Source organism: Rana temporaria, chromosome 8, assembly GCF_905171775.1.
Source record: "Rana temporaria chromosome 8, aRanTem1.1, whole genome shotgun sequence".
NCBI classification, from domain to species: Eukaryota; Metazoa; Chordata; class Amphibia; order Anura; family Ranidae; genus Rana; species Rana temporaria.
This window is the reverse complement of record NC_053496.1, coordinates 38523444-38550685: the sequence shown is the minus strand read 5'-3', so window position 1 is coordinate 38550685 and position 27242 is coordinate 38523444.

Here is a 27242-nt window from a genome sequence, read left to right as displayed (position 1 = left end):
CGGCTTTGTTCTGCGCGCCGACGCTGTCCCCAGAGCTTCAGAAGGCCGTGTACGATCTGAACATCAGACACAGAAAAAGGGCCAGAAACATTGATATTCTATTCAGCACTTGCACCAAGCGTAAGAATGTTCTGGAAAGGAAAGACGTCCTTCTCAAGGTAAAAAAAAAATAAAAAAAATAATGTATTTTACTTTTAAAAAAAAGTTTAAAAAGTGTAAATTACTTTTTTTGGACATGAGTAGTCAAATCACACCTGTCTTCCTTCTGTATCTAATTAAAGTTGATCCAAATTCAATCGCTGAAATGTTACATAAGCTTTAACATGTTCATGCCAAAGGTTTTTAGTATTTCAGATATGGAGAATTTAATAAAATAATCCCTGGTGATCCTGCCATGAGGGTCCGTGTTCAGGAACTTTATGTAATGGGGTGACAACTGTCTCCCAATTGCTTTCCTGCATTGTCACCCGATCACAGGCTCCCCCCGGTGGAGACTGCGTGCCAGCGCGCTCTGCTGAGACTCAGTCTTGTTCTGTCCCCGGAGCTTGAGAACACCATGTACAATCTGTACATCAGACAGCGAAGGGATGGTCAGATCAATTGATATTCTACTCCGCACCTGCACCAAGCTTAGCAATGTTCTATAAAGCAGCGCCGTCCTCCTCCACAAAGGTAAAAATAAAAATACTTCTTCTTTCTGTAAATTTTAAAAGAGTGGAACTGATTCAATTTTGACATGAACAGTCACATCTTCTGAATAATGTATATCTAAATCCAAATGCTAAAAGGTTACATAAGCTTTAAAGTGCCCATGCCATTGCTTTAAGGCTGCATTCACGTATGGCACTATAAAAACATGTGCAGAATTGCGCAGAAATGTGCTTGCGGTGCCATTTTAATTATTAATAGTTTATAAAATAGAAGTGAAAAAAAAATCATCAGGAAAATAAATTAATGGAGAAGAAGAATGAGTTAATTACGCCCGATTAGCATAAATAAGGGTTAACAGGGGTTAAACAGAGGATCATTTAATTAAACACATATATATATATATATATATATATATATATATATATATATATATATATATATATATATATATATATATATATATATATATATATATATATATATATATATATATATTGGGCTGGATTCAGAAAGCCCGCCGTAAGTTTGTGCGGGCGTAGCGTATCTCAGATACGCTATGCCGCCGTAACTTAGTGAGGCTGGGGCTGGATTCACAAAGAACCTGCGCCCTAAGTTACGGCGGCGTAGCGTACATCTGCCGGCGTAAGCGCGCCAAATTCAAATTCTGAAGAGGTGGGCGTGTTTTTATGTAAATAAAACATGACCCCACGTAAATGACGTTTCTCACGAACGGCGCATGCGCCGTTCGTGAACGTATCCCAGTGCGCATGCTCCTAATCACGTCGCAAATAGTCAATGCTTTTGACGTGGACGTAATTTACCCAAAGCCCTATTCGCGAACGACCTACGCAAACGATGCAAAATTTGACGCTGGCCCGACGTCCATACTTAACATTGGTTGCTCCTCATATACAGGAGCAACGTTACGCCGGAAAAAGCCTTACGCAAACGACGTAAAAAATTCCGCCGGGCGCACGTACGTTTCTGAATCGGCGTATCCAGCTTATTTGCATATTCTACGGTGAAATCGACGGAAGCGCCACCTAGCGGCCAGCGTAAATATGCAACTAAGATACGATGGCGTAAGAGACTTACGCCAGTCGGATCTTAGCCTAATTTCGGCGTATCTTGCTTTCTGAATACAGAAAGAAGATACGCCGGCGCAGCTTTGAATTTACGCGGCGTATCAATAGATACGCCGACGTAAATTCTTGCTGAAACTAGCCCATTGTATTTATCGGCGTATAACACGCACCCCAATTTAAGAGGGAAGTTTTAGGAAAATTCGGAATTTTCGGAATTTTAAAATTCGTTTTTTTCGTTTCATTCGTTTTTTTCAGAAAATTCTTTTTTTTCCATTTTATTCGTTTTTTGCTTTTTCGTAAATCTGGAAATTCTGAATTCGGAAATTCGGAATTCAGAATTTTCGAGTTTCCGAAAAAAGGAAAAAAAACGAATAAAACAGATTTTTTTTTTTTCGAATTTCCGACAAAATTAAAAAAATGAATAAAACAAAATTTCCAAAAAAAACAAAAACGAAAATAACAAACGAAAAAAACGTTTTTTTTTGGGCAGTGCACATGTCTAGTTCAAAGTCACTTAAATCCCCTTTCTTCCCCATCCTGATACTGCATGGAGTTACTGCCATGTGATTGGTTGCTTAGCAATTCTTGTTACCAAGCAATCGAACAGTTGTACCTAATAAAGTGGCTGGTGAGTGTAGGTATGCAAAAAGTGAACTATTCCCATCATTTTTATTATATTTTCTCCCCGGTGTATTTCCTCCTTGAAGAACACCGGGATCTTTCCCAAGACCAGGAAGTGATGATAAGTAATTGGGGGGCACAGACAACACAAAATGGCAATGGTGAAAAAGAATGGTGGGGACATCTATATGGAATTTATTTTGCCGGCTCCTTTACGAGCAATTGGAAGCCTGAATCCAGCAATTTTTTTCCCAAGATTTTCTATACAGTGGGTAAGAAATTACATTTCTATTCGGTTCTCATTTTCTGTGACCCCATTGGGGGGGATTTTACCCAATTGAAGTGAAATCAGAATAAGCAATATCAGTAAAGGGGAGGTGCCTATAAAACTCTGCAAGACTGAAGAGGAGGCTGGAATTCGGCTTTACATATAAAATTTTATTTTATTTATTTTTTATGTTCCTTGCTTAACTACAATAACACAATGGTAAAACTGCAGCACTTAATACTTTATTATTTTGTCAGCTATACACTCAAGCTAAAAGTTTCGAAATAATATCCGTTTCAGATTCTCCATTACCTGCTTTTTATATAATATGTTTGGTTATTATATGTTCGGAGTGAATTTTAGTCATCTTCTAAAAAAAATAAAGTATAAGTAAATAATTACGCTTCTCTTTTTTTAAACTGAATACTGGTTTTAACACTCTCTAGCCGCCCACTCATTGCTAATGAGCCCATACAGAGTGAGCTCATTCGCTGAGTGATGGCCACTATTATTGTAATGGAGTGCATGCAGATTCACCACTCAAGAAAATTGCTGTGTTCTCAGACGTGTGTAGGATAATGTGTTAGATCCTTCTAAATATAGGCAGGAAGATAGGAACATGGGTGAATCAGCCTTTGGGTAGGGGTTTTTTCATAGCATTATACAACTTCAAGTCATCTTTGCCTTTACTGTGTAGCCCAATGGCTAGTTTCACCATGATGGGCAAGTAGAGGTGGTTCCCCTCTCCCTGATGAACTGGTTTAAGGGTCCCTCTGAGCCACACCAAGTTCACCATGAGGGAAAAGTAGGCAAATGCCCTCTTCCTGGTGAACTGGCCTTGGATTTCCTCATTATGAGAAGCAAGTAAGTGGTTGCCCCCTCCCTGATGGACTGGTGTTATAGTCTGGGGCCAAATGCTAATGGGCATTGGACTTTCCAACACCCCTGGTGCCCAGGAAGGGAGCCAGCAAAGTAGGGCTTATGTACCACCTACCTTTCCCCCATTAAGATTAAGTAGGGGGTTGCTCCCTCCCTGATAAACTGGTTTTAGGGTCCCTCGAAGCCCTACTAAGTTTACCATGAGGGGAAAGTAGGTTGTTGTCCCCTCTCTGGTGAACTGGTTTTGAAGTCCCTCCAATCTCCACCAAGTTCAGCATGAGGGCCAAGTAGGTGGTTACCCTCACCCTATTGTACTGGTCTGGAGTCCCTCAGGTTCCCACCAAGTTCTCCATAAAGGGCAAGTAGGTAGTTGCCCCCTCCCTGGTGAACTGGTTTTGTAGTTTCTTGGAACCCCACCAAGTTTTACCATGAGGGCATGTAGATGGTTGCCCCCCCTCCGCCCTAGTGAACTGGTTTTAGAGTCCCTCTGACCCACACCAGGTTCACCATGAGGGCAAAGTAAGTGGTTGCTCCCTCCCTTATGGACTGGTTTTATAGTCCCTCAGACCCTCACCAAATTCAGAGGCAAGTAGGTGGTTGCCCAACTCAATGGTTAACTGGTTTTGGGCTCCTTTGGGACCGCATCAAGTTGACCGTGAGGTGCACATAGGTGGTTGCCCCCTCCCTAGTGAACTTGTTTTGGGTCCTCCGACCTCTCACACATTCTCCGTGTGTAGGTATATAAATAAAGTGGGGGAGAAGGAGAGCAGCACAGATAACAAATAACTTATTATTCTATTTTAACTGATATTTACTTTTCCAGGTTCTTGCAAAGATGTCCCACAATTTCCATGCAGCTATGCAGGAAGGGAAGGATGGTCCCCTTTCCCCTGTGCCCAAACTACCATTTGAGCACTGACAGATTTCCTGTGCTTGGTATGGTTCATGAGCATAGGGCAATCTGGGGATGATGTTCCCTGTGACAAAATTGTCCATATTTGTTATTTGTTGCAAAAAAAAAAGACTTTAAAGCTGGACTCTGGGTAAGACAAAATTGCTCTCTTACAGTGTGGCTGCCCCCTGGACTGCAAGAGTCAAATGCTCATTTAAGTGGTTGTAGAACTTCATGTTTTTTCACTTTAATGCATCCTATGCATTAAGGTGAAAAAACACCTTGCACTCAACATCCCCCCCCCGTGCCCCTGTTTTACTTACCTGAACCCCAAACTTCCGTGGGCTCGTTTGCGCGTCGCTTTCCAAACGGTTCGTCGGCTCTTTATTGGTTAGATTGATAGCAGCGCAGCCATTGACTATGGCCGCCGAGTGTATCACACCGGAGCATGCCTGCAAGGTAACCCCCTCGGGAGAGAGCTTCCCAGAGGGGGTTAGCTGATACGGGGAGGACCCGCGAGAGTCGCCGTGGGACCCCAGAAGAGGAGGATCTGGGCCACTCTGTGCAAAACGAACTGCACAGTGGAGGTAAGTATAACATGTTTGTTTTAAAAAGAAAAAAAAAACTGAACCCATATGTGACACTCACCTGGGATAGAGGCTTTTGGAGGGGACTGAATGCTCGCCTCTTGCCTTGCGGTCATGGGCCCTGGCATTTGGGGGAATGGTCCTCTTTGTGAGCTGTATGCCTGGGACCCTGTATATGCCATTAGAGTGACTGATTCATACTGTTGGGACATACAGTGTAAGGAGATGCTAATGCCATCCCCTCTAGCTATCTGTCTGTTCTCTGTGCTAATTGACCCTGCTATTGTGTGAAGATGTCCTGTGTTTACACTTATGATAATGTGTATTGTATAGCAGGTGAGCGAGGAGACGGGACGTCTACCCTGAGAGGTCATATCTATGAGTCGCCTAGTATGGGTAAATTATTAGTTAGTTAATTAGCTCATGTTAATTTATGTTCTGGTTACCTCCTCTTTAAACTGTATATGAGGTTGTATCATGGTTCTATTAAACACTCCATGTTCAGCAGACAAACAAGTATTGTCTCGTTGTGTGCTTGTGAGCAGCTGGAATATCTGATATCTATATCCAGACTGATAGGAAGTGGTATATGATGGAAGCACTCAAGCAGAGTGTGGGACGTTCCGTTACATTCCATACAACCCCTTTAGGTCTAGTGGGGCTTCAGTTTTACTTGCCCAATTCTCCACTCCTGCAGGCTTCCCCCAGGTTGTAAGACCAATTCCCAGCAACCTCTTCTTCTCTATGCTCCAGTTGTTGCAGGTCCTCTTATTAAGATCAATGCAAAACTGATAGCCCTGCACTGGATGTAAAAACGCAGATAAATGGTCCACTGCTGTAGTGTAGGGGAGTGGAGGAGATTGCTGGCTGCCCAGGGAGCCAATGATCGCGTAAGTAAACCAGCATTCAATCCTTTCAGTACGTACAGCAGCAATTTCATTGCTTTTTTGTCTTTGTGGAAATGGCCTTTAACGTAAAGAGAGAAAAATATATTTATTATTATGATTTTATTTTAGAAAATTTTATAACAAATAAACAACAAAAATCAAGGCCAGATCATCAAATCAAAAATTTTCAGAAATACTGCGGGGCAGATAGTATACAAATCTTTCACAGGTCCCTCCTCCCCCACTAAAGAAAAAAAAAAAACACCCAATGTTTATCAAGAGTTGTAAGAAAAATTAGAACCTGATGCATCAATCCATTTTCTCAAGCTTCCAAAAAATATTGCGTAATATTATATATGAATCCATTTCCTTAATCCAGTCCCCTAAAGTAGGAGGATGGGGTGAAACCCAGCAAGAGGCTATCAACTTACATGCTATAAAAAGAGATCTCATGATGGCCACTATCTGATCATGGCCCATGTTATTAGGGTTTACATACCCCAAGAGACATAAACCTGGGTCTAGAGTCAACCTGGTATCATATACAGAGTTTAGCAAGTCCAGCACTTCCTGCCAGTACCAAAATAACTTTGGATATTTCCAGAAGAGCCATGAGATTGAGCGCATCTTGCACATTCAAAGTTTTCTCTCCTGCCTACCCTGTGCTGCAGCTACGGGATACAATAAGCTTTATACAGAATACAAGTTGAGTTACTCTGTGGGTAGGAGATATTGAGGCTAGCATTCTGTAATATTTGGTCCCATATATCCCCCAGAGTTGCATTGATTTCTGTCTCCCATCTTTGCCTACATGGAACAATAACACCAATGGGCATTTCAAATAATAATCACATATAAACCTTAGTAATATAGCCCATTCTGCAGGTGAAATCAGTTAAAAACACTTACATCTTTTCAGGCTGGATGCCTATCACTGTCTCTCCTCTCGCTGTACCAACCAGCAGCTGTAGAGCGAGGTTTGAGCACAGGGTAAAGATGGCTGCCACTCTTCCGAAACTACCGTGAAATGCCAGCTGGGCGCTTGGAACGCACCTGCCGGAAGTGATGTCAAGAAAGGGGCGGTGACACGTTTCAGAGCATGCACAATAGCTACTTAATCAGACCTTTATTTAAAGTACAACTGAACTCAAAGCAAAAGCTGTTCAATATATTATAGTCTGTTTTATTTCCAAAGCAGCCTCAGCCTGTCCATTGGCAGGAGCTGCAGAGTGGTGACCTTGCTCTCTCTGTGGTCGCAGAGATCTCTCTGCAGAGGTCTGACACCAACCAACTCCCCCCCCCCCCCCATTGAGTCGGACCTTTAGCTCTGTAATGGGCAAAGCTCATGCTCCTTGCTAAATTTTTGGAGAACTTTAGCTGTGAAGTAGCAGGGGGATTGTCAGACCTCTGCAGAGAGACCATTGTTTCTACACTAAGGCTGCTTTCACACTGAGGCGTCGGTGGTAAAGTGCGGCTATTTTTAGCGGCGCTTTACAGTCACTTCAATGGCCTGCACAGAGTCCTGGCCTCAACCTGATAGAACACCTTTTGGGTTAAATTAGAGCGGAGACTGTAAACCATGTCTTCTTGTCCAACATCAGTGCCTGACCTCACAAATGCGCTTCTGGAAGAATGGTCAAACATTCCCATAGACACACTCCTAAACCTTGTGGACAGCCTTCCCAGAAGAGTTGAAGCTGTTATAGCTGCAAAGGGTGGGCCAACTCAATATTGAACCCTACAGACTAAGACTGGGATGCCATTAAAGTTCATGTGCGTGTAAAGGAAGGTGTCCCTTGTTTTATATAAATAAAAAAAAATCATTTGAAAATAAATAAATAAAGGAAGGTGTCCCAATACTTTTTGACAATATAGGCCCGGATTCAGAAAGACTTACGACGGGCGTATTTGTAGATACGCCGCCGTAAGTCCGAATCTGCGCCGTCGCAACTTTAAGCGTATGCTCAAACTGAGATACGCTTAAATGTTGCTAAGATACGAGTGGCGTAAGTCTCCTACGCCGTCATATCTTAACTGCATATTTACGCTGGCCGCTAGGGGTGTGTATGCTGATTTACGCCTAGAATATGTAAATAAGCTAGATACGCCTATTCACGAACGTACGCCCGGCCGTCGCAGTACAGATACGCCATTTACGTAAGGCTTTTTCCAGCGTAAAGTTACCCCTGCTATATGAGGAGCAGCCAATGTTAAGTATGGACGTCGGGCCAGCGTCAAATTTTCTGTCGCTTACGTCGTTTGCGTAAGTCGTTTACGAATAGGGCCCTACGTAATTTACGTTCACGTCGAAAGCATTGGCTTTTTGCGGGTTAATTTGGAGCATGCGCACTGGGATACTTTCACGGACGGCGCATGCACCGTTCGGAAAAAGCGTCATTTACGTGGGGTCACAATAAATCTACATAAAACACGCCCACATCTTCCGCATTTGAAGTAGGCGGGCTTACGTCGGCCTATTTACGCTACGCCGCCGCAACTTTGCTTTGTGAATACTGCACTTGCCTGTCAAAGTTGCGGAGGCGTAGCGTAAATAGGATACGTCACGCCCGCACACAAATACGCGCTCCCTACCTGAATCTACCCCCATAGTGTAGTTACATTGGCTCACGCTGTACTAATGGAATTATGTAAAAATATCCCTACCTGGAATTTTCCTTTAAACAAACAATGCCTTGCATCCTTGGAATCTGATGTCCAAAAGGCAAAGAGAAACCTTTAAATATTCAACGCACTGTGCCACACTGCAGAGATGTTCCGGCTGAATGAAAGGACATATCCTTTGTTGGGTAAAACAGAAAACAGATCCTGTATATTTCAGCATTTCATTGCTCACATGAATTTCCACTTTAAACATGGACTATGCTTTAGTGAATTTTAAAGTTTTATTTTTTTCCTTGGGGAATGAAATGCGTAAGAATTTTTTTTTTCTTGCGGTATCGTGGCGCACTTTTGGGGAACTGGATTTTGTTAATGAACATACAAGAAGCCAAATTTTTTTCACGTGTAAAAATAAAAGGCTTCCTAACCTTGAATCCTCTGACTGCCAGAAGGAGAAGGCAAGCGCGGTCGTGATCAAATTACCGCAAGTCTGCTGATAAAGCTTTCAATCTAATGGAGAAGGTCTAATGGATTTATATCTCGCTCTGAGTTTGCGTATTACAAAGAGATGATTCAGAGACCAAAAGAAAAGCCAACGAGACAATAAATAGTAATAGCCACTTTTTCTTAAGCGTTGTATTTTCCCTCCAATGATCCTATGATTGCAGGTACTGATGACTGTTAATTTCAACCATGCAGTAAAACATATTAAAGACGTTACAGCTAATAATAGAGATTTTTTTTTTCCAATAAGGAACAAAGGGCGAGGCTTTTTTTTTATTTCTGTTTATAATTGCGAGGCTGCAGAGCTTTTCCTAAACATTTGTTAACCACTTCAGCCCTGGAAGAATTGACCCCCTTCCTGACCAGAGCACTTTTTGCGATTTGGTGCTGCGTCACTTTAACTGACAATTGCGTAGTCGTGCGACGCTGTACCCAAACAAAACGTCCTTTTTTTCCCCACAAATAGAGCTTTATTTTGGTGGCATTTGATCACCTCTGCGGTTTTTATTTTGTGCGCTATAAACAAAAAAAAAGCAACAATTTTGAAAAAAAACTATGGTCCATATTCACAAAGGAGATACGACGGCGTATCTCCAGATACGCCGTCGTATCTCTGAGTTGTGCCATCGTATCTATGCGCCTGATTCTTAGAATCAGTTACGCATAGATTTCTATTAGATCCGACCGGCGTAAGTCTCTTACGTCGTCGGATCGTAACTGCATATTTACACTGGCCGCTAGGGGCGTGTACGCTGATTTACGCCTAGAAATATGTAAATCAGATAGATACGCGAATTCACGAACGTACGCCCGGCCGACGCAGTACAGATACGCCGTTTACGTTAGGCTTTTTCCGGCGTAAAGTTACCCCTGCTATATGGTGGCGTACATGCGGCGTACCAATGTTAAGTATGGACGTCCTTCCCGCATCAATTTTTGAATATTTTACGTGGTCTGCGTAAGTCGTCCGTGAATGGGGCTGGACGTAATTTACGTTCACGTCAAAACCAATACGTGATATGTCCACAGACGGCGCATGCGCCTATCGTGAAAAACGTCAATCACGTCGGGTCATGGTTATTTTACATAACACGCGCCCCCCTGTTCCACATTTGAATTAGGCGGGCTTACGCCGGCCTTTTTATGCTACGCCGCCGCAACTTACGGAACAAGTGCTATGAGAATACAGCACTGGCCCGTCTAAGTTGCGGAGGCGTAGCGTATAGTGTTGAGCAGAATATGCCATATTCGATTTCGCGATATATCTCGAATATATATTCGAATATTCGAGATATATTCGCTAAATTCGAATATTCGTGATATTTTATCGAAATGAAATTATTGCGATTTTTCGCTATTGCGAATGCGAAAATAATTGCGATTTTTTGATAACTGCGGTAGGAGCACTCTGATTGGCTCAGAATATTCGTGATATTTTATCGAAATATCGCAACATGCGAATGCGATATTTATTGCGCAATTTCGAGAAATGCTGGAGGAGCGCTCTGATTGGCTCAGAATATTCGTGATATTTTATCGAAATATCGCAACATGCGAATGCGATATTTATTGCGCAATTTCGACAAATGCTGTAGGAGCACTCTGATTGGCTCAGAATATTCGTGATATTTTACAATACAAAATAATTGCGAATATTCGGCAAATGCGGAAGGAGCACTCTGATTGGCTCAGAATATTCTTGATATTTTACAATACAAAATAATTGCGAATATTCGGCAAATGCAGAAGGAGCACTCTGATTGGCTCAGAATATTCTTGATATTTTACAATACAAAATAATTGCGAATATTCGGCAAATGCAGAAGGAGCACTCTGATTGGCTCAGAATATTCTTGATATTTTACAATACAAAATAATTGCGAATATTCGGCAAATGCAGAAGGAGCACTCTGATTGGCTCAGAATATTCTTGATATTTGACAATACAAAATAATTGCGAATATTCGGCAAATGCAGAAGGAGCACTCTGATTGGCTCAGAATATTCTTGATATTTTACAATAGAAAATAAAAAGTGTTTTGCATTGGTGGTGATTCTTTACTCTATCCATCTGTCACAGCCGTTTGTCAATCAAACACCTTAAAGATTGAACACGTTCATGCTGCATGCTTTGGACTTTTTTCACTTCACATATCAAAGACATTTTTATGAAAGATTATTTTTCTATTATTGGGACTATATTTCTTTATATATTTGTTTCACTGTGTATTTCACAAGTTATTTGCGCTTGCTTATTTTATAATTTGCCCACATGTCTTGTCACTAGACATATTTTTTATTCTTGTAGAGCGACTCCATTTTCTGTCTTGTATTAATTTATGTTGTATAACATTTTTGAGTTGCTGCTGTATTCTCCCCTTTTTAAGGTATGCGCAATTTTTTCCTTCTTACAAAAAATAATAATATCAAACATACAAATATTCATAACAGAAACATACACAAAGCCCCCCCCTTTTGCATCAGAGACAATCAGAGTTCTCCTACCACAGTTATCGAAAATTCGCAATTATTTTCGCATTCGCAATAGCGAAAAATCGCAATATTTTTTTTTTCAATTTGGCAACATAAAAGGATCGCCTCAGCTTAGCTACTCTGCCCAGGGTCTCTAATCATACCAGCAATGCTTTTAGACGTCGATAGGATGTGATCTGTTTTAAAAATCAAATTGAAAAAATGCGAATATTCGGAATTGCGAATATTCACCGCGAAATTCGAAATATAGCGCGATTTCTCGAATATGCTATATTCGAGCCGAATATTCGCAATGCGAATATTCGTGAGCAACACTAGTAGCGTAAATAGGATACGCTACGCCAGAACAAAGATACGCCGATCTACAAGAATCTGGCCCTATATTTTTTACTTTATGCTATAATAAATATAACCCAAAAAAATGTATTTACAAAAACGAATTTCGTTCTCAGTTTAGGCTAATACGTATTCTTCTACATATTTTTGGTAAAAAAAAAATAAGCGTAATAAGTTATAGTGTCTACAAAATAGGGGATAGTTTTATGGCATTTTTACTAATAATGGCGGCGATCATAGTTACATAGCTACATAGTTAGGTTGAAAAAAAGACACAAGTCCATCAAGTTCAACCATAAGAAATAAAATAATAATAATATTGTACAATCACATATACCCAATTCTATACCCACAGTTGATCCGGAGGAAGGCGAAAAACCCCAGCAGAGCATGATCCAATTTGCTACAGCAGGGGAAAAAATTCCTTTCTGATCCCCCGAGAGGCAATCGGATATTCCCCGGATCAATGTTACCTATAAATCTTAGTACTCAGTTATATTATGTACATTTAGGAAAGAATCCAGGCTTTTCTTAAAGCACTTTACTGAGCTGGCCAGAACCAACTCTGGAGGGAGTCTGTTCCACATTTTCACAGCTCTTACTGTGAAGAAACCTTTCCGTATTTGGAGGTGAAATCTCTTTTCCTCTAGACGTAAAGAGTGCCTCCTTGTCCTCAGTGTTGACCGTAAAGTGAATAACTCAACACCAAGTTCACTATATGGACCCCTTATATATTTGTACATGTTGATTATATCTCCCCTTAAAGTGGAGGTTCACCCTAAAAAAAATTCTAACCTTGCATCCAGCATACTGACGACATGTACAATATGCTGGTATTTTTTTTTTTTTGCCGTACGAACCGTTTAATTGTTGTTTTCTTCCCAGCTTCCGGGTTCTGATTCCCGCGGGACTGGGCGTTCCTAATGAGAGCTTAGATGATTGACGTGTTGTGAAAAACTTCCCATGGCGCATAAAGCGCGTCACCAGTTTTCCGTAAATAGCCGACCTGCGAGTCGGCTCTATATGGCGCCTGCGCAGTCAGCCCTACACGGCCGGCGCAGGCGCAATTTTTTTTTTAGGGTGAACCCCCGCTTTAATCTCCTCTTCTCAAGAGTGAATAAATTCAGTTCCTCTAATCTTTCCTCATAGCTGAGCTCCTCCATGCCTCTTATCAGTTTGGTTGCCCTTCTCTGCACTTTCTCCAGTTCCCCAATATCCTTCTTAAGAACTGGAGCCCAAAACTGACCTGCGTATTCCAGATGAGGTCTTACTAATGATTTGTACAGGGGCAAAATGATATCTCTGTCTCTGGAGTCCATACCTCTCTTAATACAAGAAAGGACTTTGCTCGCTTTGGAAACCGCAGCTTGGCATTGCATGCCATTATTGAGCTTATGATCTACCAAAACCCCCAGATCCTTCTCCACTACAGATCCCCCCAGTTCTACTCCTCCTAGTATGTATGATGCATGCATATTCTTAGCCCCCAAGTGCATAACTTTACCATTATCAATATTAAACCTCATCTGCCACTTAGTCGCCCAATCAGACAGAGCATTGAGGTCGGCTTGTAAATTGGCGACATCCTGTAAGGACGTTATTCCACTGCATAGCTTGGTGTCATCTGCAAACACTGAAATGTTACTTTTGATCTCAGACCCAATATCATTTATAAAGATATTAAAAAGTAAGGGTCCCAGCACTGAACCTTGGGGTACACCACTGATACCCTTAGACCATTCGGAGTAAGAATCATTAACCACGACTCTCTGAATTCTGTCATTTAGCCAGTTTTCTATCCATTTACAAACTGAAATTTCCAACCCAATCAGCGATTTTTAACTTGACTGCGACATTATGGCGGAAACATTGGACACTATTTTGGGGCCATTGTCATTTATACAGTGATCAGTGTTATAAAAATGCACGGATTACTGTGTAAATGACGCTGGCAGGGAAGGAGTTAAACACTAAAGGGGCAATGAAGGGGTTAAGTGTGTCTTAGGGAGTGATTCTAACTGTGGGGGGCAGGGCTACAAGTGACATGACAGTGATCACTGCTCCCGATGACAGGGAGCAGTAGATCATTGTCCTGGACCTAGGCAGAACAGGGAAATGCCTTGTTTACACAAGGAAATGCCTTGTTTACATAGGCATCTCCCCGTTCTGCAGCTCTGTGACACGGTCGTGGGGAACACCATAGAGTCCGCGGGTCCTACGGGCACAGTCACAGAGCTCGCGGAAGGCGGGCACGCGCCCGCACAGCTGGAATTTCAAATTAACATACAGGTACATTGCTTTGCCCAGCCAAGCCATTTTGCCGACGTATATCATCGTTAGACGGTCGTCAAGTGGTTAACCATTTGAGTCCAAGGGCCTTTTTCTTTCTAAGGCTAGGTTCACACTAGTGCAAATTAGATGTGGTTTTCCCTGCATCCAATTCGCACAACAGAAGATTGGTACCAGCTCTCCATGGAGCCGGTTCACATATCTCCTGTGCGTCTTTTGGTCCGTTTCAGGTCCGAATTCAGCCCAAAATCAGACCTGAAACGAAGAACGAGGACGCTCCGGACTCCTGCTCTGAGCCGCTACATGCTTATATGTGAAATCAGTCTCAATCCCCTTGAGCCCCAAAGCGTTTTTTTTTTTTTTTTCATTTTTGCAATTTCTCAGTTCCACACTTTTTTCCACACTTTTTAGTATTCATAGTCTTCCCTAACGTATTAAATACATACAAAATTCAAGACAGATGGGGTTTTAATTTGGTATGTGGTTTTTGATTTATGTATTTGTTGATTTTTATTGAATTTTTTTTTTTTTTTTTAAATAAATTGGGGAAAAAATGCATTTCCTGTAATTTTTCTTAATGCAACATTTACAAAATATGCACAAACCCTTATGCGTCTACTGATTAAAATGATATCTCATTAGTGTGACTTTTATATATTTTAGTGGGAATGGTAGTGCAATGGTTAATGTAACATTAAGCTTAGATTACATTGGGTTGATGAGGGCACAAATTAGCACAACAGGGACTTTTCCCACAGGTTTGCAGTCACTAAATATTCCGATGACATTGTGTTCATTTGCATGAGCATTTGACGCTTGCACTGTAAATGCAAATTCAATTCAGATCATCTGACAGCATTATTCTGGGAGAGAGAAGAATTATATATATATTTAATTATATATATTGTACACTATAATATACTGTGAAATATTTTGTGAACTTTAATGGCATCCCAGTCTTAGTCACTGGTTTATGGGAATGTTTAATCATTCTTCCAGGAGCGCATTTGTGAGGTCAGGCACTGATGTTGGACAAGAAGGCCTGGCTCGCACTCTCCACTCTAATTCATCCCAAAGGTCTTCTATTGGTCTTTATGGACCTTGCTTTGTGCACTGGTGCACAGTCCTGTTGGAACAGAAAAAGGCCATCCCCAAACTGTTCCCACAAAGTTGGGAGCATGAAATTGTCCAAAATGTCTTGGTATACTGACGCCTTAAGAGTTCCCTTCACTAGAACTAAGAGGCCAAGCCCAAGCCATGAAAAACAACCCCACCCCATAATCCCCCCTACACCTGGACGGACGCCGCGAGGAAGCCGCAGACGGACACCTGGACAGACCCGGCACACGGTTGCAAACGGACGCCGGACCGAACAAGGCCACCGATGGACGCTGGGCAAGACACCAAAACTGTAAGTAATTCATTTTTTTTTTTTAAGGAATTTCCCTTCTAGATTAGGGGTGCGCTATAGGCAGATAAATACGGTAACTTGAATGGCCTGCACTGAATCCTGACCTCAAAACACCTTTGGGACGAAATAGAGTGGAGACTGTGAGCTAGGTCTTCTCATCCAACATCAGTGTCTGACTTCAAAAATGTGCTTCTGGAAGAATGGTAAAAAATTCCTATAGACACACTCTGAGAAGATTTGAATCTGTTATAGCTGCAAAGGGTGGGCCAACTCAATATTGAACCCTACGGACTAAGACTGGGATGCCATTAACCACTTTCTGCCCAAGCCTATTCTGACATGTCTCTCACTTACATGTAAAAAACATCATTGTAGAACCCCCAAACATTATATATGTTTTTTAGCAGAGACCCTAGGGAATAAAATGGTGGAAATTGCAAATTTGTATGTCACCAATTTTTCAAACATGTTTTTTTGGGGGGGGAAAAAGACTGTTTAATTAATAAAAAAAAAAAAAAACAGTAAAGTGAGCCAAATTTTCTTGTATAATGTGAAAGATGATGTTACGCTGAGTAAATAGATACCTAACATGTAACACTTTAAAATTGCGCATACTTGTGGAATGGCACCAAACTTTGGTACTTAAAAATCATAGGCAACGTTTTAAAAATGTTTACAGGTTTCCTGTTTAGAGTTACCTCAGAGGAGTTATTGGGCTAAAATTTTTGCTATTGCTCCAACGTTCACGGCGATAACTCACATGTGTGGTTTGAACGCCATTTACAAATGCGGGTGCGACGTTCATATGCGGTCGCTTCTGTGTGTGAGCATGCAGGGACAGGGCCACTTAAAAAAAAAAAAAAAAAATATTGTTTATTTTTATTTATTTTTACACTTTCCCCTGAGAATTTTTTTTTGTTATCACTTTTATTCCAATTACAAGGAATCCCTGTCTATTCAGGCATGACAGGTCCTCTAGGCAGGAAAGACTGAGATAAAAAAAATCCATCTCGGCATTTCCAGCCGAGTACACGGCTTTGTTTATTTCCGTCAGGCCAGACATTACGTCATAACATCGCGCCCGCGCCTCTGAAGGTCATAGTCTGCTGGTGACCACTACCTGTAAAAACAATCAAGTGGCCAAACAGCCGCTATGATTGTTTTTACGGTGCAGAAAATCGCTGACAGAAAAGAATGATATCTGGATGATGCCTGCAGTTATATGGTGTACCTTGGATGGCAAGTGATTAAAGTTCACAATACATTCAACAGGCGTTCCAATACTTTTGGTAATCTAATGTAATACATAATAATTTATGGGAGGAGCCCGGGGGTCATATATTCAGCCCACTCAGCTGTATCCCTTGTCGGTTCTAGTGCACGATTCGTTAAGTCACTAGGCCGACTCTTCCCTGCTTACTTCGTGACTCATGAGACTGAGTGTTGTGACTCTTCCGTTTGGGGTCGTCGGCGGCAGCTGTCGCAGGTAGGATTCAAACCTTTTTTGTTCCATATGCAATGTTGCGATTCGTTGTTCCTATCTTGCATAAACTTAAACTCATTTGTAGCTTTGCATGCCTCTGAGTCGTTGTCCGACATTACTCGGCACAGGCTTGGTTGATTCGTAGTATGTCATTCCTGTAGCCTCATTTTTTACTTCCTTTTCATGCAGGCACCCTGTAGGGTTGATGCACTGTTATACCACATTCGGCTTAGTTTGCAAGCCTCGCAGCAGTCGGCAGGTCAATTCCGCACTTTACACGACTGCCTGGTTCGAATCCCAGTCATGTCTGCGACACAGCGATTCCAATCCTCGGCACGATTCGACACATCCTGTCTTACACATACACCACAAGCTTCCCCCTCAAGGCACCTGCCACATTTGCATTCACTCGCAACTCATACGATGCTCCAGTTCGCAGTTCAGACATTAGTCGGCACATTCCGTTCTCATTTTATGAACATACAAGGTACGCCCAGCAGCGGTCTCCCCCGGGCACGGTCACAGCCCCTTTCACACACTCCCACGTGCAGGCACAACAGATGGCAGTCACGCCATCAACCCAGGACATTTTATCCCAGTCAGGATTAGGAAGGACATTTTAGAAGGCAATGATGTAAACTTGGCCTCTCTCCTCATTTCAGTCCATAACATGACAGAGAACAAGTCCCTATGCCTGGGGATGTCTCGATGGTGGTGAGGCCAAGGAGGCCAGACTCAACCAGAAGTTTTCCATCCCCAAGTTTGTGCTGGCTTTTGGCATCTTCAGAGATGTCCTGTGCTCAGTCAGCCCTAGCAGGAGGGAAGAGCTGGATCTGTACTTTCATCCCATAGTTGACTTGGGATACAAGTTTGGGGCTTTTGACTTCTATGAAGCATTATGTACACCAAGCTCTTCTCTCGCAACTTTGCAGGCTTACGTTCCCCGCTCTTAACCCACCAATTGCAGTGCCAGAAAGTCATCCACTACTTTGACGACTTCCTGCTGATCGAACGGCCCTGCGAGTCCCTCTCAGATTTGGATAAGTAAGGGTAGTGTTTGGCAACCTGAATGTGCCCATTGCAGAACATAAAGTGGAAGGTCTGGTATAGTCCATCACCTTCTTAGGCATTAGTCTAGACACCGGCTCCAAGTTGTCTCGGATCAGGTCCGTCATTCATGCCTTCACCCGTTCACAAGTCTGTATCAAGAAACAGCTACAGTCCTTGTTAGGCATGCTCAACTCAATTATTCCTCAGGGGCGTTCCTTCATCTCACTCCTCCTGGTTTTCCTATCGCAGGCACAGGACCCCCATCAAATCCTTAGATTGGACCAAGCAGCAACCGCTGATCTGGCTATGTGGGATAAGTTTCTGGAAAACTGGAACGTGTGTCCATGTTTATCCCAGTAGCATCAGCTTTGTCGCCTCATGTAGTGACGGACGCAGCGGCCTCCACAGGCTTCACAGCAATTTTTGCCCCTTACTGGTTCGCAAGACCATGGCCACAAGAGATTCTCGTGATCCCTGGGTTTAGCCAGTCATCCTCCTTATTTGAACTCTACCCCATTGTTGCAGCAGCTCAGGTTTGTGGCCACACCATGGATAGGGCAAACCGTGTTCTTCTCTATGTTCCCTATAAATGCAACTTCGCAGCAGATGCTCTGTCCCGCCTTAACTTCCCATTATTTTTCCTGCAGAATCCCAGAGCCGACCCGACCACAAACGGCCTGTTCACACTCATTTACAATGTAAACAAAGGGGTGGGGACAGTTCATATAATGAGAAAATGGTAGCAGTGCTGCCTCTGCCCCTGCCCCACAGTTGCACATACACACAAGGGAAAGGGATTTTTGGCATATCATTGATGGCCTTATTAGGTCAATAATGTCATGAGCATCCTCGTCTCTTTGCATATGTGCAGCTACAGGGCAGATTGGGCTTGCACTAACAACTTTTTTTCCAGGTTCGAACCAAAAACCTAAACTCATCCCTAATATTAAACAATTGTAATATTTTTTTTTTTTTTTAAATATGATACTGATCTTTTTTTCATCCTTGGTTACATCTTGGTGCCACTAATGTCCTGTAGTAGTTGCTTTGCAATCACTTGTAGTGTCCTTTTAATGACAACATGGAAACACAATTGGAAGACAGAGATGTTCCACGAGCCAAAATCCAGAGATGTAAATGGGCCTTTACAAGATTCAGCATGTGTTCATTTCAGGAACATTCTGTAAACATCCAATTCTAAAAAGATGGTACAATTTATCATCACCTTTAGGACTGGAGGTGTAGATGAACTCACGTGTCCGCGGCGGTGAACACAAGAGCTCTCTGTCACAGCGTACATGACATTCTAGCAGTTTGGCCAAATCTCTGAGCATTTCCACATCACGTACTTCACGGCGGGAAGGGAAATAAATGAATGTGACCTTTCTAATGACTAATAAATGTCCTCAAGCCATAATCAAGAAATCCTGACATTAAAATTGAGTTATCATTAGGCGAATGCAGAGATGAAGTCTCATTATCGATAAATAATGTTTTCTTCCTTGGAATTATCATCTTGTAGAAATTCATATTGTACAATTGTAGTGTAATTCTCAAGTTTTGGGAGGGGAAGCACAGAAGAAAAAGGACCCGTCAGACAGATTGCTCATTTTTTTGAATATTCAGATTCATGAACCTGTCAGTGACTGGTTCTCTTTAAATAAGAGTCCTAAATATGAAATACTTACCACTCAGAATGAAGCCTATCAATTCCCTAGAGATTGTTGACATCACTGAGAATGTAGCCTATCCAGTCATTAGAGACCGATGACATCACTGAGAATGAAGCCTATCCATTCACTAGAGACAGGTGACATCACTGAGACTGTAGCCTTTCCATTCACTAGAGACTGGTGACATCACTGAGACTGTAGCCTTTCCATTCACTAGAGACAGGTGACATCACTGAGACTGTAGCCTTTCCATTCACTAGAGACTGGTGACATCACTGAGAATGCAGCCTGCCCATTTACTAGAAACTGGTGACATCACTGAGAATGAAGCCTATCCATTCACTAGAGACTGATGACATCACTGAGAATGTAGCCTATCTATTCACTGGAGACCTGTGACATCACTGAGAATATAGCCTGCCCATTTTCTAGAAACTGGTGACATCACTGAGACTGTAGCCTTTCCATTCACTAGAGACTGGTGACATCACTGAGAATGTAGCCTTTCCATTCACTAGAGACTGGTGACATCACTGAGAATGTAGCCTTTCCATTCACTAGAGACCGTTGACATCACCGAGAATGTAGCCTTTCCATTCACTACAGTAGAAACCGGTGACATTACTGAAGAGGCACTTCCTACCTTCCATTTTTAATTTGGACTCCCTTACCTCTCCCTTTACCCCTCATCTGTTTGCTTGCTTTGGAGGTGAACCTTTTTTGGATTAAGGACTTTATTGGTCAGAACTCCAGTTCAATGTTGGATGCACTTTACAAATGGACTATATCATTGTTTACTATCTATATCGTTTATAGATTCAAGATGGTTATTGTTATATCTTTTTTTTTTTATATTTTATTACCAGTTTACTTTGGATGCACCTTACATACGGACCTTAGTACTGTCACATTGCATTTGTTACACTGCGATTCATCTATATATTTTTTTATCGTTATATTTATGAGTTTATTTTCCTAGATTTTTGCTCATTAGCACATTAATAGTTATTGTGCACTGTTTGTATTTATTTAGTAGGTTTACTTTATTCATTAGGCTTACTGTACTACATATACAACGCACATATAGAGCAATTAGTGCTACTTCATTATCTTACACAATTATTGAGAATGAAGCCTATCCATTCACTAGAGACCGGTTGTAGTGATATAGTTTAGTGTGTAGATAATTATTATTTAGGTATTATGATGATGTGAGTAATTTCCGTAGCAACCCGATTCTTCCAGAGAGATGCACTTTATTGACTTCCAACACAGAACAAAGTCCATAAGATACTTGCAGATGTCAAAATCTAAAATATGACAGAGAATAATAGCCTTCAGAGTCCCATTTTTTCCTAGACCTTTTCTAGATCTGTGCCTTCATATCCACGAGAATGAATAGACTGAACACCAGGTTATATCTCCTATACATGGGAGGGCTAAGCAATTTGATTGGTCAGTGATTGTGATGTGCAGGATGGCAATAAGTATTTTTATCATCTTCAGGTCTTTTTTTCTCAGACAATAGGTGCAGGAACTCACCTTTTCCGAGTCACTTTTTTTCTCCGCCCCTACCCACCTCCGAGCAACGTCCTTTGGTTCCATCCCCTACCCACCTCCCAGTACCGCCCCTTTAAGCCAATACAGAACCAAGTATCATTTTGTTGTGCTAAGTAATTTGTATAGAATTTGGTTTCCCCTTCAGCCAGCAACAATAGATCCTCCTAACAATGTACCACCCACAACAAAATCCCCCCCCCCAGCAACAATAGACTCCCGGCAGCATCAACAGATCTCCGCACAGCCAGCATTAATAGACTCTCTGGCAGCCATCAACCATAGATCCCTCCCCCAACAGTAGATCCCCTTCAGCAACAACTGACCCCCCCAGCAACAATAGGTCCCCCACCAGCAACACTAGACCCCCTGCAAAAATAGATCCCCTCCAGCTAGAATAGATCCGCCAGCAGTGAGCATCAATACCCTGCAGCACACCCCAGCACCCCTTGACATTACATACAGTCAGTCCAGAAGGTGCCAGAACTACGTTCCCCCGCGTTCCCGCTGAAAAAAAGCCCTGATCCTATTCATAAAAGCAGTGCGGCCATTGAGATCTTCCAGGCTTTAGTGGAGCAGGACTTGATATCTCTGCAAGAAAAAGGTGAGAAAGAATGCCATTTGGCACATGACAATCTAAGTTAAGCTGAAAGAGAAGCCCTTAAGACCTTAAAAAAAAAAAAAAAAATTCGGAAATATTTGGTAATTAGACAGGCTGACAAGTGTGGGTCAGTTGTTTATGAATGCAGAAGCTTATAAACTGGAGGCTTTACGCCAATGAAACGATGCTACTACGTATCGTACTTTAAAAACTAATCCTACCAAGGCATTCAGACAACAACTGTCCCATCTCTTGGATACTGGTGTGGAAACAGGGGTTTTGACTCGCAAGATGGCTGAATTCCTTTTAGTTGACAATCCAGTGGTCCTGGTTTTCCACCATTTACCTAAACGGCATAAAAACACTGTCCCTCTTCAGGGGCGCTCTATAGTTGCTGGTATAGGATCCCTGTTTGAGAAGCTGGGCCACTGGATTGATCAGTATCTTCAACCCCTTGTTCTTAGATTACCCGGTTACATTAGACACACATCAGTGGTGTTAACCAACACCTTAGAACAGTGATGGCGAACCTTGGCACCCCAGATGTTTTGGAACTACATTTCCCATGATGCTCAACTACACTGTAGAGTGCATGAGAATCATGGGAAATGTAGTTCCAAAACATCTGGGATGCCGAGGTTCGCCATCACTGCCTTAGAAACTCAGCAACATACAAAAGATAGAGGGGGAATAGCGGTCCCCAATTCAAGATTCTACTTCATGGCAGCACAACTCCAACATTGGCGTGGATGGGAGGAGCTAGATTACCAAGACCTACATACAGAATATACTATTGAACCAATTTAAACCATCACCATTGGTACAGCAAATAGTCTCCCACCAATTTCTTAAGAAGAGAAAGATTCCAACTTTTCACCTAATCCATAGGTTATGGGAAACAATATGTATTATTACGCACCATAGGGCAGGGCTCAAAATTTCAAGTCCTGAGCTACTAGCCAGGCCTCAAGAGTTACTTGCCACCAGTTCCCCCACCTAATTCATACACTGCCCTGCGCCTAATTGCATCCGTAAACACGCCCTCGTAGATTATCTCATTGAATGACAATGTTTTATGCAGAATCAAGTTACAAAATTAAATATTACCAACAAAAACTTTAACAAAATGGGACAGGGCACTGGGGGCAGACCAGAGGGACAGGGCACTGGGGGCAGACCAGAGGGAGAGGGCACTAGAACTGGGTCTCTTCCCCATTCTCTTGCTGTCTCCTCTGCAACTCCCATCCATCCTCTCTCTCTCTCCCATTCATCTCATCATCAGGAGCCTGTGTGTGCGGCTCCACGCTTGCATGTCCCCACTTCCCCCTTTTATTCAGGCTGCCAGAGAGGAGAGGAGCTGCAGCACAGCGGGAGGGAGTACAATCCAGCGCTGAGATCCACACAACTGCACAGCCATTGACACCATAGCACAGCGCACACTGACAGCGCACAGCGCACATTGAGAACAGTCTGTTCACAGTGCTCAGGCTAAACTGTTGGACACTTACATAGAGCACAAGGAGAAGAAATCTGCACAAACTAGAAGGCTGCCGCTCTCATGTCAGGGCAACTTTCAGTGAGCGCTGCACCGGAGTGGTAATTTTTGCAATCCTCCACCTCACTTCCACCTCCACCTCATCCTCCACCAGGGCAGCACAGTGGTGCAGTGAGTAGCACTTTCGCCTAGCAGAAAAAGGTTCGCTGGTTCGAATCCCAACCACGACACCATCTGCCTGGAGTTTGCATGTTCTCCCTGTGTCTGCGTGGGTTTCCTCCGGGTACTCCGGTTTCCTCCCACACTCCAAAGACATGCTGGTAGGTAAATTGGATCTCGTCCAAATTGGCCCAGTATATATGTATATATGTGTGTATGACTGTGTGTCCCTAGCGTGTCATGATCCTACGGGGTAAAAATGACCGCACCAACCAAGCAGATACTGGCTGGAAAAAGCGCCCAGAGGCGATTCAGTTCGCATGCGTTGCACTATACAAGTCATTCATTCATTCATTCATTCATTCATTCACTCATTACTTTCTGCTTTTCAGCTACATTGGTCGGGGCCCAGGGGAGGGGGGCAGGCTCAGAGAGGTCATACTGTTGGGTCCCATGGCTTAATGAGAATTGTAAGGAGAGCACCTGTGTACTGCTCTGCCTGTGCGCGGCTCACCAGACTACATTTCCTGAGCATGCACCTTTCCTCTTCGGCCGCCAATCTCATCAGGACTCTAAGTGTAGGCACAGATTGGAGGGAGATTGGTCATGCAGCCCTGTCATCACTCGCCCCCAGCTTAAATCCACTCGCCAAATGCTAGTAGGCGAGTGGAAATTTTGAGGGCTGCCATAGGGGATATACTAGACACATGCGAATATGGGATAACTATTGTCTATCTGAGCTGAACAAACTACCAGAATTATTAGAATGGAAAAAAACAGGATTAACTTTTCTATATCAATTGTTTGAAGGAGATGTGCTTTTACCCTTTGATTATATTGAAAGTTCGCTTTTTATTATTAGTAATTAGTAATAGTAATTTTTACCAGTATCTTCAAATAAGACACGCTTTACAAAGCCAGACCTTAACATTCCAATTACAATATAAGCCATCAGAGATTCTGATGAAGGCAACCTCAGCACGACCTATGAAACGAGGATTAATAGGGGACCTCTACCTGATGCTGCTAAATGCAGAGAAAGTAGAAAAGACCCAACAGATCTTAGCGGGGAGGAATGGAAATGGGCTGTGGAGATTTTACCTGAGGGGCCAGATCCACGTACCTCAGCGCATATATAAGGCCGGCGTAGCGTATCTCAGATACACTACGCCGCCATAACTTGCAGGGTATTTTCCGTATCCACAAAGAATTTGCGCCGTAAGTTACGGCGACGTAGTGTAAATGTGTCGGCGTAAGGGCGCGGAATTCAAATGACTAAGATGTGAGCGTGTTTTATGTAGATTCAACTTGACCCCACGTAAAAGACTTTTTTTTTAACGGCGCATGCGCCGTCCGTGGGGGTATCCCAGTGCGCATGCTCAAAATCACGTCGCAAATAGTCAATGCTTTCGACGTGAAAGTAATTTACGCAAAGCCCTATTCGCGAACGTTTTACGTAAACGACGGAAAATTCTACTCTGGCCCGACGTCCATACTTAACATTGCGTACGCCTCATAGAGCAGGGCTAACGTTATGCCGAAAAAAGCCTTACGTAAAAAAATGCGCCGGACGTACGTTTGTGGATCAACCTATCTAGCTAATTTGCATACTCTACGCAGAAATCAACGGAAGCGCCACCTAGCGGCCAGCGTAAATATGCACCTAAGATCCGACGGCGTACTAAGACGTACGTCAGTCGGATCGAGCCCACATTCAGTCGTATCTTGTTTTGTGGATACAAAACAAAGATACGACGGGGCATCTTAGAACTTACGCGGCGTATCAATAGATACGCCAGCGTAAGTTCTTTGTGGATCCGGGCCGAGGTGTCTCTTTCACCGTCCCACAACTGACCCAGCTTTTTAGAATACACAGAACTCACTACACTCCACAAAAATGATATGTCTGGGGAAAATATACATCGCCTCTATGTCCGCGATGCTCCGTATCAAACGCAATTCTTATCCATATGCATTGGCGCTGTTCCAAGCTCCATAAATATTGGGAGAAAGTGTTCCAGACCCTGAATACATTATGTCGGACAGAAATAACAAGTGCACCTAAAATAGCAATATTGGGAATAATTCCAGATAGAGCTTTACCTGTAGAGATGTATATAATGTGGACTAGATCCCTTTACCTAGCTCCTAAGCTTATCTTACCAAAGTGGATTGCTACAATGCCACCAACCCACAAACAATGGTGCAACAAGGTAAATTCTATATTAAAAAGAGAAAGACTAGCTTACAAACATAGAGGAGCTCCCCATAAATGTAATAAAATATGGTCTTATTGGCTTGATTCGAGTAATTTGTTTTATGATGGTTTGTGTGAAGATTGGGGAGGAGAGGGAGGGGGAGAGGGTTAGATGGGAGTGAGGAGATCGACTTATAATAAATCTAGAAACAGAGAATAGAATGAAAATTGAATCCTATATAGAGGTGTATGTTTTATGTGTATTGTTGTACTGTCCTGTTGGGTGTTTTTTGTAAAATAGATATAACTAAATGAAATGTTTATTATTTCTATGCTCACCAACAATTTATTTTAAAACTTTTGTATGTAACAAGCAATAACAAAAACAAAATAAAAACTATTTGATAAAAAAAAAACACCTTGGATATACAATGAGAACAACGGATTACTTTGGATACATAAGAGCCTTATATTCTAGTTTTCCTCATGAATTGGCACTGGAAGCCTTGGGTTTTCATTTACAACAATACAGTACCTATTCACCAGAATTTAAAGTGGATGTAAACCCAAAACATTTTTTTTTTTATGTCACAATGTAGAGTATAAGATTTCTGACGGTGTCAGTGGGGTAGTGGTCGGTGTCAGTGGACGATGTCAGTGGGGTAGTGGTTGGTGTCAGTGGACAATGTCAGTGGGGTAGTGGTCGGGGCAGTGGTCAGTGTAAGTGGACAATGTCAGTGGGGTAGTGGTCGGTGTCAGTGGGGCAGTGGTCAGTGGACGATGTCAGTGGGGTAGTGGTCGGTGTCAGTGGACGATGTCAGTTGGGTAGTGGTCGGTGTCAGTGGACGATGTCAGTGGGGTACAGAAATTGACATACCAGCTCGTTTCTCCACGCTCCATCCTGACAGATCGACCCGCTCGCCCTCGCCCCCCTCACAGCCCTCGGGAGAGGAGAGAGAGAGGATGGAAGCTGGCGGCTGAGGAGGGCGGAGGAGGAGGAAGACACGGGGATGTGGACACACGGAGGGGATGTGAACACACGGGGATGTGGACATACAGATCAGGAAGGGGGGGCGGAGGAGGAAGAAGACACAGCAGGGGGATGTTGACACACGGAGAGGGACGAGGGGGGGCGGAGGAGGACACGGCGCTGGAGGAAGACACTGAGGACAGTCAGGGATATCGGTGCGAGGGGTGGTCAGCTGTGAGCACCGATCCCCCCTGCATAGCTTTTTTAGGTAAAAGCCACAGGAGGGAGAGAAGCAGATGATGAAAAGCCATGCAGAGAGGATCGGTGCTCACAGCTGACCCCCGTCGCACCGATCATCCCCGACTGTCACTGGAGATTGATGTGTGTACAGAAATGACAGGGGGCCGTGAGCGCGCTCTGTTTTTACCAAGAACGCGCTTTGCCTCTCCTGTGCACGCTCTGGCCAAGGGGAATGTAGAGGTGTAGAGGTGGACAGGGAGTCTGCTGACATCATGACTCCGCCCACCAAGTGCCG